The sequence below is a fragment of the Takifugu flavidus genome, chromosome 9 (assembly GCF_003711565.1).
Source record: "Takifugu flavidus isolate HTHZ2018 chromosome 9, ASM371156v2, whole genome shotgun sequence".
In the NCBI taxonomy this organism is placed as follows: domain Eukaryota; kingdom Metazoa; phylum Chordata; class Actinopteri; order Tetraodontiformes; family Tetraodontidae; genus Takifugu; species Takifugu flavidus.
In genome coordinates, this window is record NC_079528.1 from 10,871,544 (window position 1) to 10,888,136 (window position 16,593).

Here is a 16,593-nt window from a genome sequence, read left to right on the forward strand (position 1 = left end):
ATAATAAGTCAGGGTCAGCTGGTTCACGGTCCAATGATGGTTTATTGTCGATTCACAATTCAACATGCATGAGAAGTAGCCCGGGCTAAGTCTGAAATCTAGCAAGAAATCTCCAGCTTTTATACAGTTTGGAGCCTGGGTTTACTCCTCCCCGGGCTCCTCCTTCTATTTAGCCATTTTTCCCCCTTTTCCACCATTATGTACTTTTTAGTATTCTTATCAGAGGTTAGGTGTACTTTCCCATGTTTTTTTTAAACAGACAATATCCTTTTAGCCATTCCCACCCTTGGAAACCCCCACTTTCAGGCCATAAACAAACAAAGACTTCTTGGTTACTATCACAATCAGGCCTATCAGCACGAAGGTAAACATTGCAACCGTAAAGAAGGTAAACATTAACATACACTACAAGAAGGTGTGCAAATGTTGGGGAGAGCAAGAGTAAATGTATATGTGTATACTATATGATGGATCATTTGCTAGTTGGAAAATAAGAGGAAGCGCTCCCAAGAACAGCATAAAAACCTGTCTGGAACTACAGTTGGGGTCCAGACTCTTAGAGAGACTGCACCCTCTTCAGCCTATTCAAACCCGAGCTCTGATTGGATGTGAGGTCATTGTTGACGATTGATGAATGTTGTGGGTTGTACCCACAGAGAGAAGATTGTTCTTTTTCTCAAAATCACAGTGTTTATTAAAATCAAAAATCGAACAGGATTGCAGCAGCAAAATCAATCAGAAGAGGTAATGAAGGTAATAAAGCATAATGTTCCAGAGCAGAACCTAGTGGTGGACCACCTCCAGCCTCTGAGGTACCTGAACGTTCACTGAACCAACTGCACCTCTCCGGCCTTGGGATGGTGCCTTATGCCCCCGTTTGCTCCTGGACAGTCAGCTTTTGTACCCCACCATGGAATGTATCGACTGATAAATTTACAGTCACGTTCAACTTAGACGCATGTCGTTGAATCCTTACTCGAGTCCTCAGAAGTGTATTCAGGCAGACGCACCAACAAAGTTGAGACCAAACTTCGAAGTACCTTTTGACCTTGCAAGGGAGAGTCGGAGACTCCCACTAATTATTAAAATACAGACATGGTTACACAGCAGGAGGCGTATCTTAGTCACATAGACTGCATCAGCTACACTACTCACACAGGCGAGTCACATTGCTCAGGTTTTGACTACACTTTTTTTTGTTTATCACGGTACAGTAGCACACATGTCCAAGGCCATGTGGGTGCCGAGGCTTCTTTGACGACATTGGAGCGGTTGTCAGCATACGCAGAGGCGCACAGGCCTGACTAGCCTAACCTAAGCAGATATCACACATTATTGTTTTGTCCTCCTTCTTACTAAACATGCTTACACACAGACCCGTTCCCATTCTCCACTTTCCCAATTTTTAATCCTTCTTGTATTACATACGAAACTACTCTCTTCTAATTTTATTAGAATACCAATAACATAATAATGCAATTAACGATATTTCACCACACACATCATGTTTTTTCCTCGGGAAATTCTCTGCCTTCCAGACCCCTCAAGAACGAGACGCACCGGCAGTTGAGACAGCATAAACTTCAGGGAGGTCAAGCTAACCTGTTCAGAGGTTAGCTTGGGGAATCGAATGGACACCTACTAACAGCACGCGTGTAGCGTGTAACTCCAGCATGACAAACGGCACTTTCAGCACGATTAACTATGGAGAATGTCCTGCAGTTGAGATCACACATGTTGTGACTCCTACTCTGGCCCCACCTCCTCCTGAGCAATCAGCTCAACCACCACCACCCGTGCCCTCTCCTCCAGCTGCACCCAATCCGCCCAAACGACTCTGCACCCATAAAAGGCCCCTCTGCACTCAGGCCAGGGCTTGATCTAACTGGTGTTTTGGCAACACGTTCTGTCGACCCAGCATCTCTCCAGGCTCCCCAGCGCCTCTCTGTGTCTCCCTGTGTCTCCCTGTGTCTCCCTGTGTCTCCCAGTGACTCCCAGTGACTCCCAGTGACTCCCAGTGACTCCCAGTGACTCCCTGCGACTCCCAGCATTCTCCAGCGTCTCCCTCTGCAACCTTCCTAGCCCCTCTTCCTCGGACGGATTTCCCCTGGCCTCTGGGCACTTGGACTCCCCCACGGACTCTCGCCCCCGGATCTCGGACTTGGTTCGTCTGCCGCATCACGCACATGTACAACACCCCCCTCCACTGATATTTCATACACGCACTCACGCATTCACACACACACCCTCACGATTCACACTTCATTTACATCCAACATCTGCATCCAAGACATTCCCCCACGCCCCCTATAGTTTGTCTCGGCCTCCCTCCTCATTTAGTTTCTTCCCTCCTGTCCTTTTTTTTGTTTCATTAAAATCGTCTGAGTTACTTTTAATTCCCGTGTCTGTCAGCCTTCTTTGGGGTTCCGCCACACTTGACCGCCAGTCCTCTTGAGCTTAACAACACACATGCTTACATGGAACACAGTTATTGTGATGATATTTGATTAAATTGGGTAAATATATGATGAATCATAAGCTAAAATCATAGAAGTACACACAGGGCTGTGGGCCGATTAAGACTAAGCTTTAGCAACTTTATGGTTTTAACCTTGGCTTTGCATATTTTTCTTTTTGCACTATCTATATCTACAGTATTTATCTATCTATCTGAAAGAAACATACTTTCTAAAATAAATGCATTTTGCCACCAGGCCTGATTATGATCTTAATGATAACGCTGATTTAATAAACATGAAAAGTCTGAAATATAAAAATCATGACATCATACAACACAGTAGTAAAATTGTTCTATATAAAAATTGATTTTTTTCTAATTCTACATTGAACCTGGGTGCAACATATCAATTGATCAGGGCTGTTCTGTGCCTTCCTTGTGGCTTTGTGGCGTTCTAGATTAATTCCAGCACTTTCAATGCACATTCCTACACTGTAAACCACCGGTAGCCTTCTAGCCTAATTCTTCAGAGTGAGAGACCCAAACCAGCATCTAAAATAGAATGTTAGAAACAATTAAAACTTTTTAAAACCTCATAAAACTCCATATTAAACTTCATTCGTTTTTCATAAAAAGTGCACTATAAATATTGCCATCCAATGTAATAGTAAAAGATTATCAAATCATCTATATAATACAGTTATATAGTCCACAGCCAAATGTCGAGTCAAGTGCAGTGGGCGGAGCTTGGGCTCCTCAAAGTGGGCTGGGTCAAACATTAGTCCCGCCCCGATCCGCGCGCTCCCGCTGCTTGCCTCCTCAACTCGCTCGTACCGCTGCTTCAACTTCTCGGTGCGCAGAAATTAATCCTTAAAAGACAAAGGATTTTTGATTCTTGACTTCATCTCTCACCAGTGAACAGGTCGGTTTACAACCTTTTTGAACAAATTGAAAGTCAAAAGACGAATACGTTTGAAATTCGCGTCACTATTAGTTTTAATAGTAAAAGGAGTGGGCGCTGAGTGGGCGCTGACGCGAATTTCAAACGTATTCGCAAAATCTATCTGGTGAGTGATGAAATACTACATTTTTATATGAAAAATAGATTCTTCTTTTTTTTTAATAATTTTTTTTAAACTTTTTTTTTACTTTACTAAGTTTTTATTTATTTATTTATTTTTTTCACACTTGCTGCGACACTTGAACGGGGGATGGGTGGCAAAAGTTCAAAAGATAGTCCTCCAGAGGGACCGATCGTGGACGTAATGCGGGAGAACTGGGGAGATAAAAGTCTGAAATATTTAAATATCTGGGCGAGGGATTATGGGTTTCCTCCGTCGGGCTCTTTCAGTCTAAAAAAACTCGGGTTGTTAGAGATGAGGTTGAGAGAAGAAGAGAGGCGGGCGAAAACGAAACTGAATGTGAAAAAAATGATTGAAATCCCAAAACACAGAGTGTGCTTGAAAATATGGAGGCTTGAGGCTGAGCAGCGCGCCAGAGCTATGCAAGTAAGGTCTAATTCACACACTGAAGAAGAACGAGGAAGACTAAAGTCTCAGAAACAAAGAGCACCACTCTCGCCACCTTTCTCTTCTCTGTACCCACAGTTGGCAGTTTTGGAGCTGGATGCCGACCTTGACGTCTGCCCACCGGCCCGCCCGCCAGTTCCATCAAAGCAGGGTTTCGTACGGCAGAGACAAAGACGACACGCTCCACAACCGGGAGGCCTTTACGTGCTACGTGCTGGTGCAGCAGAGGACAGCCAACAGCCTCCAACGAGCTCCCTCCCCATAGCTGGCACAACCTGTGGACACATTCAAGACCAATCATATGGCAAGCACGTGGTAGTGGAGGCTGGTCCCGAGGGTCCTCCTCGGCTGCGCCGATCCTGGACCCCCAGTGACAGTGACACCTCTGGAGGCGTCCCCTCTCCCTCCGCGTCTGGACACGTGACCTGGGAGTACGAAGACATCGCTAACGCTGTCATTGCGTCCTGTGTTGAGTACCCCCAGGACAGCCTGTCTGTGATCCAGGTGGACCAAAAGACAGAAGAGGAAGAAAGCCAACGGAGACAAATGATGGCAGTTATTCTTTTCAGAGGAGAAGATAACGGAGAGGGGGGTGGGGACGGCAGAGATGGTAGAGGTCAGGGTCGAGGGGACCACGTTGATGCCTGGTTCCCTGACAGACAGCAAGGACGGTGGGCACATGAACGAGACTGTGTAGCTTCCACCCTCAACTCGGACTGGGGACGGTCGGGGGTGGACAGAGAGGGAGGAGGTCCTGACGATGAGCTTGCACAGTGTGTGAGGGCCAGGGAAGGTAGTGCACAGCACACACACTCATACATAGCGAGCGAGCACACAGACACACACTGCTGCAAGGAAGGCGAGCTTGCTGGTGCTTCTGACTGTAGTGACTTCCACACACAACCCGTTCAATATTTAGACTTTTATGAACCGGGTCAGAACCTCACTGAGACTCTTGGATGTGAAGATGGGCTTCAGGTGTTCAATCATCAGTTCCTCCTGTCAAATTCAAACCCAGTCGATGTCATGGGAGTGGATCTGATCTCGAAGCTCGAGCAGTGTCAAATCTCAACGCCAGAGGGCGTCGAAGTTCACAAATATTCCGACCTGGACTCAAACCTGAAACACTCCAACGGCCACGATCTGCTGTTCGTCTATCAGTGGAAACTGCTACACGCAGAACTCTCCTCTGATCTATTAACTGAAGCTGCATCATTGGTTTCACCTGATAACACTGATTTCATGACACCAGAGGATCTGCACTGCACCTCTCACGTGTCACCTGGACCCGACAGATCATATGAGCAGAGCTCGTTCTTCGAAAAGTCCGAGGAACTCACGCTTACGCACCTCTACTGGGACGAACACAGATGTGCCGCAGCGGTTTCACTGAGCACGCAGCAAAGCGGGCTTTATCTGATCGGGGGGTCGGCGCCACACGTTTCACTCTCAAAATTCCAAAATGAGAAATGGAAAGATTTGGGCCCCTTCGTAAAACGATGCGAAGAAGCTTCCGACTGGCAAGAATCTTCTGATGGCCGCACGTCTTTTTCATCATCTCTGCAGTGTAAAAGAAAGAGCCTCCTCTTGGTTGTTCACACCCGGCTCACTGTTGAGCTGGTAGATGAGAGCCCTGCATTTGTAGGAATGTTTTTATCCGCACAACAGGCTGCAGATATTCCAGCGCTATGGGAAGTCCCAGAGACACTGTGGGCGACGAGCGAATATGATGTTGGCCTCATTAAAGGCTGTGAACCTGTGGTGATCACTCAAAAAACAAGCTATTTCCCGAGGACATCCCGAAATCTGTTAAATTACAAAAGATATAAAGATATTGCCCCATTTTTTGAGTCCCTCAGAAAAGCAGGTGTAATTATTCCCTGCAGGAACTCCCAAGTTTGCTCCCCCCTGCGTCCTGTAAGGAAAACCAGTCAGCCGACAGAGTGGCGGCTTGTTCTAGATTTACGAGCAGTGAATGCAGCAGTTCAACCCAGACCTTCCAACGTCCCAAACAGTGACGCTGTTGTGTTTCAAATTCCACTGAGCGCAACGTTTTTCTCAGTTGTTGATTTATCCAATGCCTCTTTCAGCGTTCCCGTCCACCCAGACAGTCAGTTTTGGTTCGCCTTCTATTTCGGCAGTCATTGTTATACGTTTACTCGCCTGTGTCAGGGTTATTGTGAGACCTCCACAATCTACAATGAAGCACTGAGAAGAAGTCTTGAACCTCTGGCTCTTACTGAGGGCACAGCTCTGCTGCAGTACATCGATGACCTGATGGTTTGCAGTCCAAACCGGGAGCAGTGTGAAGCCGACACGGTTAAACTCCTGAAACATCTAGCTGCAGAGGGCCACAAAGCCTGTCTGTCTAAACTTCAGTTCGTCCAGGAGGAAGTCACCTATCTGGGATACATCATTACTGCAGAGGGGAGGACTCTCTCCTCCAAACGTGTGGAAGCAATCCAAAATTGCCCCAAACCTCACTTCATTAGAGAAATGAGGTCTTTTCTGGGCAGGTGCTCCTCCTGTAGGACGTTCATCCCCAACCATGCTGTTTTACAGGCCCCGCTGAATGCTCTCCTTCAGGGTGAAGGTGTAAAGTCACACGACAAGGTCACATGGACATCAGAGGCAGAAGAAGCTTTTGAGGCCCTTAAATTAGCACTGCAGACTCCAGCAACTCTGAGGCTCCCCGATCCCAGCAGGCCCTTCACACAGGTCGCCGATGAAACAGATGGATGCATGACTTCGGTTTTGTTACAGGAGCACCAGGGGAAAATGACACCCATCGCCTACTTTTCGGCAAAACTGGATCCTTTCGCTGCGGGTTTCCCCAGGTGTCTGCGAGCCGCTGTAGTAGCCGAAAAAGCAGCGATGGCCTCCAGAGAGACTGTGGGTCGTTCTCATCTGACGCTGCTCGCTCCACACGACGTCTCGATGATTTTGCAAGAACAGAGACGCTTCCATATCCCCGCCAACTTCAGGCTGAGGTACAAAACGGATTTTGCGGACATGCCCAGTGTCACCGTTAAAAGATGCACCGCCCTAAATCCTGCTACGCTGTTGCCGTCTCCCGGCAATGTTGAAGAACACAACTGCACAGATGTTCTTCAGCATGTTTTCCCTCCCAGACCCAACCTTAAAAAGACGCCACTGACTAATGCGGATCTTGTGCTGTTCATAGATGGGTCAGCGTCCCGTGACCCCCTGACTGGACAGAATAATGTTGGTTTTGCAGTTGTCTCAACCCAAAAACCTCTTGCCTGGGCGTCCCTACCATCTGACTGTTCCGCTCCAGCTGCCGCGCTCATTGCTCTGACTGAGGCCTGCAAACTGGCAGAAGGTAAAAATGTAACAATCTACACTGGTTCCAGGTACGCCTTTGGGGTCGTGCACGACTTCGACGCGCTGTGGGAAAACAGGAAATTTCTCAAATGGGATTTCGAGCCTTTCTTTCACCACGACAAAGTCGCAGACCTCCTCGATGCCATTCTGCTGCCTAAATCAGTAGCGGTGTGTTTGTTTCAAGCCCACACTAATGACTCTAAATGTATCCCAGCAGGAAATGAGAGGGCACGTGCAGCTGCCGCAGATGCTGCGAGGGAGCCTCCTCCTGAGGCCCCCGCTGCTCGTTTCAGCTCCGGTCCAGCTTCTCTCACAGCTCTCCAAAGCTTTGCTACAGATAAAGAACGAAAGCTCTGGCGCAGTTGTGGCGCTCACGAGGATGGGGGGGTGTGGCGGGGCCCCGATGACAAGCCCTGCCTGCCCAAACATTTCTTTCCACATTTCGCGAAGTTGACTCATGGGCCGGACCACCAGACGATAGAGGCAATGTTAGACCGTCTCGCTCAAGACTGGTTCCCCAAAGGTTTTTTAACGCACGCTCAAAAGTTCTGCCAGTCTTGTGTGACCTGTGTAGCACATGACACGGTCCAACGTGTCTCTGTTTCACAAGCCGCTCAGCCACCAGCAGGAAAACCTTTTGACCATTTAATGGTGAATTTTATTACATTAGCTCCAAATGAAGGAAAGAGCCATTGCCTTGTTATGGTTGACATGTGGTCAAAATGGGTCGAAGCCTTTCCGACAGAACAGCAGAGCAGCCAGGCGCTTGCAAATGCGTTACAAGCCGAGATTATTCCGAGATGGGGAATTCCGACTAAAATCGGCAGTGACAAAGGCGCTCCGTTTGTAAATGAAGCTGTCCAACTGGTGGGAGGATTTCTGGGCATTTCTTTGGGCCAACGTTGTGCATATCAGCCTGCCGGTGCAGGTGACAGAGAAACCCGTGCGCTGAAAACAAAACTGGAGAAATACTGCAAAGGAACAGGTCTGCTGTGGCCGGAGGCGTTGCCCTTCGTGCTCATGCATGTGAGACTGAGGAAAAGAGCTCAAATCAACTTGAGTCCATTCGAAATTCTCTTCGGCAGACCCGCAAATCCAGGAGTGGGACCAGTAGCCAGACCACTCCCCTGCACAGCCCTGTGTGAACATGACATGCTGGAGTACTGCAGGAGTTGGTCTCCTGGTCCTTCTCAGCCCTCGCAGCAGGTGCAGGCAGCGTTCCCACCAGCATCTCAGCTACTGCATGACATTCAGCCAGGACACTGGATATTGGTGAACGAGGCGCAGGGGGAGGGCTGGGAACAGGGCCGCCGGGTCGGTCCATACCAGGTGCTTCTGACCACTCACACAGCGGTGAAGGTGGCAGAAATAGAAGCTTGGATACACACCAGCCACTGCCTTAGGCTCCCAGAGCCTGAACATCAGCTCATTATGAGGGGACAGACAGGACAATAAACGGACGATGTTTCCGAAACACCAGAAGTCTTACTTATCGTCACCTCTCTCCCGTCCTCTTAGGCAGTTTTCTTTCTATTTCACTGTCGCCAGCACACGAACGCTTCTAGGTTTAGACTCCAGACACACACGCAGGACTTATAACTCATGAATCGACTGTTGAAAAAACATTTTATTCTTTGTGTTACTTTTCATTTTTATTACATGCCTCATAGCTTAACAACGTGCTTTTATATCTCAAGTCAAGGTCAGGTAGAGTGTGAATTCCTGTGTAATCTGACCTGCAGCTGGAAGGGAGGACGTGAAGGACTCATGATGTTACTAGTGAGGGGCCCCACCAGGGGCCTGCACACTGGATTGTGTCTTTATCTTTGTACAACTGCAGCGGAGGAAAAAAGTTTTCTGACAACCCTTTTGTTTTTTTTAAACACAATTTTACACAAAAATTAATTAATCAAGTAAAATCAATTAAATTAATTTGTATTTCAAAAGGTGTGGCTGTGTTACACAGCCACACAAATGCAAATTGTATCTATATCAGTTTATTATTTGCAAGAATAAGCAACAAAACTGAATTCTTCACAGTTTTAAGATTTTAGTTCAACATTGTTGCACTCAAAGGCTGCAAATAACATGTAAAAGTGTTAAAAATGGGACAAATAAATAAACCATGATATCATCAAATTCATATTCAGTAGTCCTGCCATTAGCATGAAGCTCTAATCCTGTCCGAAAACTTTTTTCACCTCTAAAAACAGTTAAAACAGCTCGTCCCGGTGTGCTCTGCTCCTTCAAGAACAACGTTCAATGTTTTCTCTTTTCCTTTAATAATTTCTCCAACACCACAATCTGATGTGTCAATAGTTGTCGTGGCTTTTTTTTTTTACTTTTATAATCTTCATATTTTCATGTACTTTTGTTCAGCTTTATCACATCGTTGTTGTTGTCATATTTCTAAAACAAGTGTTGTTTTTAATTTTCAATCTTTTTTTCCATTGTTATTCTTTGCTAAGAAGGGAGACAAAACCATGAAGTGTGTTGGTTTTATTTTGTTGTTTTATTTTGTTGTTTTTCTCCATCTATATGGATCTATATATTCATTACAACATCATTATGTTCCCAAAACATATGAAGAGAGTGACCATGAAGATTATGTGATAAATATACACCATGTTTGTAACTACTGGTACCATTTATGACCTTTACAGTCAGTGGGATTATGTGTTGTGGCTGTAAATGCATTATTAAATTTTCATCACAAATCTCTGCCCTCACTCTGAAGTCTTTTGTATCGACATGACGGACACAAAAATGCCCTCACAGGAGCTTATTGAACCAGTTTAAACTACCGTAGTTTTTCCTCAGTCTCTGTCTGTCCTGGATATAAATCTGTGTTTGTACTTCTACTCCCCCAGCTGCCAGGATTCCTGGTTTCATCTAGATTTTTACACATTCTCCACCATCACCCTCGTCCTCCTCTAGCACCCAGGTCCTCCTCTAGCACCCAGGTCCTCCTCTAGCACCCAGGTCCTCCTCTCCCCCCGGGCTGTGAAGCTGAACGTAAGGGAGCAGTTCTGCTCCAACTGTCAACCTGGTCTCTCTGAGGGAAAAGAAACCATAATGTTGGAAGATCATCTAGAGAAGCTGTTAGGTTCAGATAACCTAAAACATCAGAGAAACAAATGAGGCAAAGACAACAGTTGTAAAATTTACTTGCAAGGAGGACGGAGAGATGTGCTCAGTTACAGATGTCCAACACGTCCTGAGGACACCTCTCGCCACCCTTCTTTATTAGGATCAGGAGGTCCCTAGTTACACAGAATTCAGTTGTGCCTAAAGGGAGGGGAAAACACAACAATAGCAGGGTCCATTCATAGTAAAACATGTGAACCATAATGGTGAATATGCTGTATGAGCCTGTCTTCATTGATTTATTAGCTTGGCTCACACTCACACACAGCACATTCCAAGGTAAAAACATACACACAGAGAAGAAATTCTCCTCCTTCCCCTGCTGTTATCGGCAGCTCCGATCAATGTTGCATCCTGAGACTCCTTACAGCGGCTGTATCCTGTATCCTATCCACGTTAAGCACCCCGAACATTAAGCATTAACAAGTAATAAAAGCATCTTTATTCTAATTATAATGATTCTAACCAAAGCTCAACAGGCTGGTTGAGGAACAGCCTCAACGCCGCCAGCACAGGCGGTAGCGTCCTGCTGCTGGAAGGCTCCATTTTGAGCGTCCTCTTGTGCTTCGCCTGGACAGTTTGTTCTGCAGTCACTCATGTATGCGAGCGAGTCCTCAGTCCTCTGGCGGCGCCTGGACCTCTGTCATGTTCCAGGAAGGGGGACATTCCATCAGCTTCAATCGAAGTCATGGAAAGAAGCTAAACATAATGATGTTTTTTTTAAAAATATACACATCTACAGTGAAATGTAGTTACTGTACCCCATAAATGCTGTTATATTTCATAGGCTCAACTGTATCTGGAGCTTAAACAGGAAACCTTATGATTCTTTGTTAAAATCTATGATTTGATGGGAAAAAGCATTAAGAGCCGGGCTGATTTTGTCCTCCGTGCTCTTTCTCTTCCTTCGGTCTCAGCTTCTCCTGAGGTTCTTTCGCCTCAGCTTTCTCTGCTGTCTCCTCCAGGCAGGCTGGGAAACAAATGCACCACTCCAAACGTGTGCATGTGTGTGTGTCTCCCGCAGGTTGTCCCCTGCTGACAGGGTACATGGATTCTCCATCGCCCGTGTGTATAAAAAGAAAGTGAAGGCATAGCGAGCCCACACACACCGCAGCGCTCTCCAACCCTTTTCAGGACATGCTCTCAGCAGCAGGAGGGTTAAATGGGAACCTGTGAGCAGAGCGGCTGGAGTGCCTTGGACTGATATTTATTTCATAGGGATTTCCCCCCTCTCGCACGCCGAGGGCCGGCCATGACATCACGTCAGGAGCCATCAGCGACAATCAGCGTCAGCTGTGCAACCTGAGGTGTGCAAAATGGAGAGACACAATGAGGAGGAGGAGGAGACAGGGTTCGTGTGTGTGCGTGCATGTGTGTGTGTGTGTGAGTGCATAAGCTGTGTTGACCCGGGAGCTCAGCAGGAAGGGCGGGAGCTGTTGAAGGCTTTTATTTGAGGAGTGTGGAGAACCGTGTTTCTGATGTTTGCGAATTAGTTTAGATGTTAGGGGTAATATAATCATTAGCAAGTGTAATAAAGATAAGCTGTCAGTCGACCCTCCGTTGACATGACTGTTGTTTAGATAACTGTAATCAGGGGAGGCAGTCAGGCTGGAAGTGTTACACGACCCATCGTAAAACTGGACAGCATAGTTTAGTGGTGGAAATAAGGTTGTCTGGAAGAAGAATGTGAACTTTGACCTGGCTATCTGGGAAACAACGGAGAAAAAGAACTGTGCCAGCATCCGATGGAACTGGAAGAAGAAGATGAGGTTATCCATTCAGAAGACAACATCGGACTGGATTAGCATCAATAATTTGCCTATGTGTTTCTATGAAAGACTGGGTCAAGGGATAGTTAGGTTGTCGGACTTCATGCCCTGACAGTTGACTTTGTTAGTGTAGGGTTTTTGTTGTGACTCCTACTCTGGCCCCACCTCCTCCTGAGCAATCAGCTCAACCACCACCACCCGTGCCCTGTCCTCCAGCTGCACCCAATCCGCCCAAACGACTCTGCGCCCATAAAAGGTCCCTCTGCACTCAGGCCAGTGCTTGATCTAACGGATGTCTTGGCAACACGTTCCGTCGACCCAGCATCTCTCCAGGCTCCCCAGCGACCCCCCCCCCCCCCCCCCCCCCCCCCAGGGACCCCCGGCGCCTCCCTGTGTCTCCCTGTGTCTCCCTGCGTCTTCCAGCGACTCTCGCTCCAGATGGAGCACGCCCAACGTGCTGGCGGTTCTGACCGCCAACTCTCCCAGCGCACTCCCTCTGCCCCTGACTTCTCCCCTACCGGCACTGCTGCCCCGCCTCCTCACATCCCCTTGCTACCCCCAGCTCACTCCTTCCCCAGAGCCGAAGAGGAACCCATGCAGATCGGCCGGTCCCGTCTCTCACCGCAGGAGTGGGAGCAAAGACTCCGAGACCAGCTGTGCCTGTACTGCGGAAAAAGAGGCCACTTCATCAAAGCCTGCCCCGTCCGACCAAAAGGGTCCTGCTCACCAGTAGGGGGAGTACTGGTGAGCCGAGCTGTGATTCCCCAACCCACCGAGCAACACAACCGCCTCTTCCCCGCAACACTCTCCTGGGATAAGGAGTCTATTCCGGTGAGTGTTCTCATTGACTCTGGGGCTGATGAGTCCCTGATGGACTTTTCTCTCGCGCGTCAGGCTGGCGTTCCCCTGGTTCCTCTCGATCGCTCCCTGTCCCCCCATGCGATCGATGGCCGCTCTCTGGGTAACATCACTCATCGCACCATCCCACTCACCCTAACACTCTCGGGTAATCACAGAGAGTACACGTTTCCTGGTTTTGCACGCCCCCACCGCTCCACTCGTGTTAGGAAGACCATGGTTGGAAAGGCACGACCCCCACATCTCATGGGCTTCTGGTCAGATCCTGGGTTGGAGCGTGGCCTGTCACGCCAACTGCCTTCACTCCGCCCCCTCTCCATCCAGTAATCCCAGGCCCGCGCTCACTCCCCCGGCCCGGGTCATAGGGTCATCTCCTGGCCGATCGAGACGGCCGTCGAGCAACCCAGAGAGACGAGCCTGATCCTGGGAATGGGCCTCGGGACCGGATGTTCGTGCCCCCCTCCGTCCCGCAGGTGCTAGAGTGGGGCCACTCCAGTTGTTTCGCCTGCCATCCTGGCGTGCGTCAGACGGCGGAGTTCGTGCAGCGGCGCTTCTGGTGGCCCAACCTCCAAGAGGACGTTCGGAAGTTTGTGGGCGCCTGCACGGTCTGTGCCCGCAAAGCCATCTTGCGGGCCACAGAGCAGTCCCGGCGTTCGGCCAACCGGCGAAGGAGGCGGGCCCCTGCTTACTGGCCTGGCCAGAAGGTCTGGCTGTTGGCTCGGGACCTGCCCCTCCAGACCTCGCAGACTTCCTCCAGAAAGCTGAACCCCCGCTACATCGGTCCCTACACCATCTGCAGCATCATCAACCCCTCTACAGTCCGTTTGGATCTCCCCGCCGCCCTCAAGGTACACCCGGTCTTCCACGTCTCGCTCATCAAACCCTTCTCCACCAGCCCCCTGTCCCCTCCTGCTCCGACTCCACCTTCCCCACAGGTCCTGTCGGACGGAGAGCCGGTGTAGAGAGTTAACAAGCTGCTGGCGGTCCGCCGACGGGGAAGGGGCTTCCAGTACCTGGTGGATTGGGTGGGTTACGGCCCCGAAGACCGGAGCTGGGTGCCCCCATCCTATCTCGCTGACCCCTCCCTCCTCGAAGACTTCTACCGAGACCACCCGGATGCTTCTGGGCGGTCGTCCGGTGCCTCCCGTAAGGGGGGGGGGGGGGGGGGGGAGGGTACTGTTGTGACTCCTACTCTGGCCCCACCTCCTCCTGAGCAATCAGCTCAACCACCACCACCCGTGCCCTGTCCTCCAGCTGCACCCAATCCGCCCAAACGACTCTGCGCCCATAAAAGGTCCCTCTGCACTCAGGCCAGTGCTTGATCTAACTGATGTCTTGGCAACACGTTCCGTCGACCCAGCGACTCCCCAGCGCCTCTCTGTGGGACTCCCAGCGCCTCTCTGTGGGACTCCCAGCGCCTCTCTGTGGACTCCCAGCGCCTCTCTGTGGGACTCCCAGCGCCTCTCTGTGGGACTCCCAGCGCCTCTCTGTGGGACTCCCAGCGCCTCTCTGTGGGACTCCCAGCGCCTCTCTGTGGGACTCCCAGCGCCTCTCTGTGGGACTCCCAGCGCCTCTCTGTGGGACTCCCAGCGCCTCTCTGTGGGACTCCCAGCGCCTCTCTGTGCGACTCCCAGCGCCTCTGTGTCTCCCTGCATCTTCCAGCGACTCCCCCTGCTCCTCTGCAACCTTCCTAGCCCCGCTTCCTCTGACCTCTTCCCCTTCCTCGGACAGATTTCCCCTGGCCTCTGGACACTTGGACTCCCCCACGGACTCTCGCCCCCGGATCTCGGACTTGGTTCGTCTGCCGCATCAAAGACATTTCCCCACGCCCCCTATAGTTTGTCTCGGCCTCCCTCCTCATTTAGTTTCTTCCCTCCTGTCCTTTTTTGGTTCATTAAAATCGTCTGAGTTACTTTTAATTCCCGTGTCTGTCAGCCTTCTTTGGGGTTCCGCCACACTTGACCGCCAGTCCTCCCGAGCTTAACAGTTTTGAATGGGCCCGGAGCTCTGTAATATTTGTATCTTGAATTGATACTATTTGCTAAATACATTTTGAAATTGGCATTTTTCTCCTTGCAGTCTTTATTCAGAGAACACGCAGATCGGCAGTGATTCCCTTGAGAATATTGCGATCCAACACTGATAACAGCGTCACACTTTTATAAAGTTTAGCTGAATCTCAGATCTCTCCACAGCTCGTCCAGAGCTATCACCTGGAAGTGGTGGTTTTAATTAATCTTGAGACGCATTGCTCACTATTCCTAACCCCAATGCTAGCTAAAGCTAGTTTCTGTATTCCCTGACTCAGAAACACTAAAAATAGAAACAAAAATGAACTGACAAGTAGCTTAAAGAGCAATACCAAGTGATTCAAATCACTATACTTGTATGAAGAAGGGATTTCTGTCCATTCCCCTTCCCAATTTATTTAATTCCTTCAGTTTATTTTGCCATTTTCCTTCCCGGTAATCAACCTTTAAAAAAAATCTTGGCAATCTTGATGTGTGCTGAGTCACTTTAAATCGTTTAAATTACATTTGTAAAGATTAAACCTTGAACTGGGAACAGATCTACCCCTGGGATAATTTGGCTCACTGATGTCGAAACAGAGATAAGAGGAAAAGCTGGTATGGAACATTTGATTTATTCATGAGATGCTCACGTTCATGCAAGTGCACCTGGAAATGTGACATATAAATCCACACCCGCATCCGTGGAGACACACACACACACAGACATTTACACAGTGTCCCATAAAAAAGCTCTTGGCTATTTTTTGCTCCTTCGGTCCTCCTCCCACATGCTCCTCGCCTCTCTTGTGGGGAACCAGACCATGTCACTGGAACATGCTGGCTTGTCTCATCGCTCTCATGTCTCTTGTGAGAATAATTATTCTATTGTTATCATTTAAATGCATTTGTATGTTTGGCACCTAAGTGCATGAAGAGGAAACAGAGTGTCTTTCACCTCTCTTGATTTAGTACTCTTGTCCAGAGCACCAGATTCACTGTGAGATTGTTATCTGAAACCCTAAAAGCGTCTTGGGAGGAGGTGAAATTTCACAAAAACAACGAACTTATGTGAACAAAGGAAGGAGGTTTGCAGAGGAGCAGCAGAGCGACTTAGGGTGTCCCAGAGTGAACTGCTGCTCGCTCTCCCTCCCTCCCAAGGCCACCTATGTCTGTGTCTCTTGTTGATTCACGCAGGGTTTTACTGGGTTGCTGTGTTTCACCTCTAACACTCTTCACCGGTGCATGCAGGGGTCAGTTCTGCCGTTCTGTTGGTACCTCTGCATGTACTTGGCCTGCAGTGAAGGTGGCATGAGAGCCATAATGTGGTGGGGCTGCCACGCAGATCGTGCAGCCATGCGTGCGCTGCGCACACCACCCGTGCAAGACAGATTTTAAGTTTCTTCAGCCTCCTGAATGCAGTCTGACAGGTTGAAATCATTTGCAATGATTTTCCGCATCAATAAAATTCAGATAAG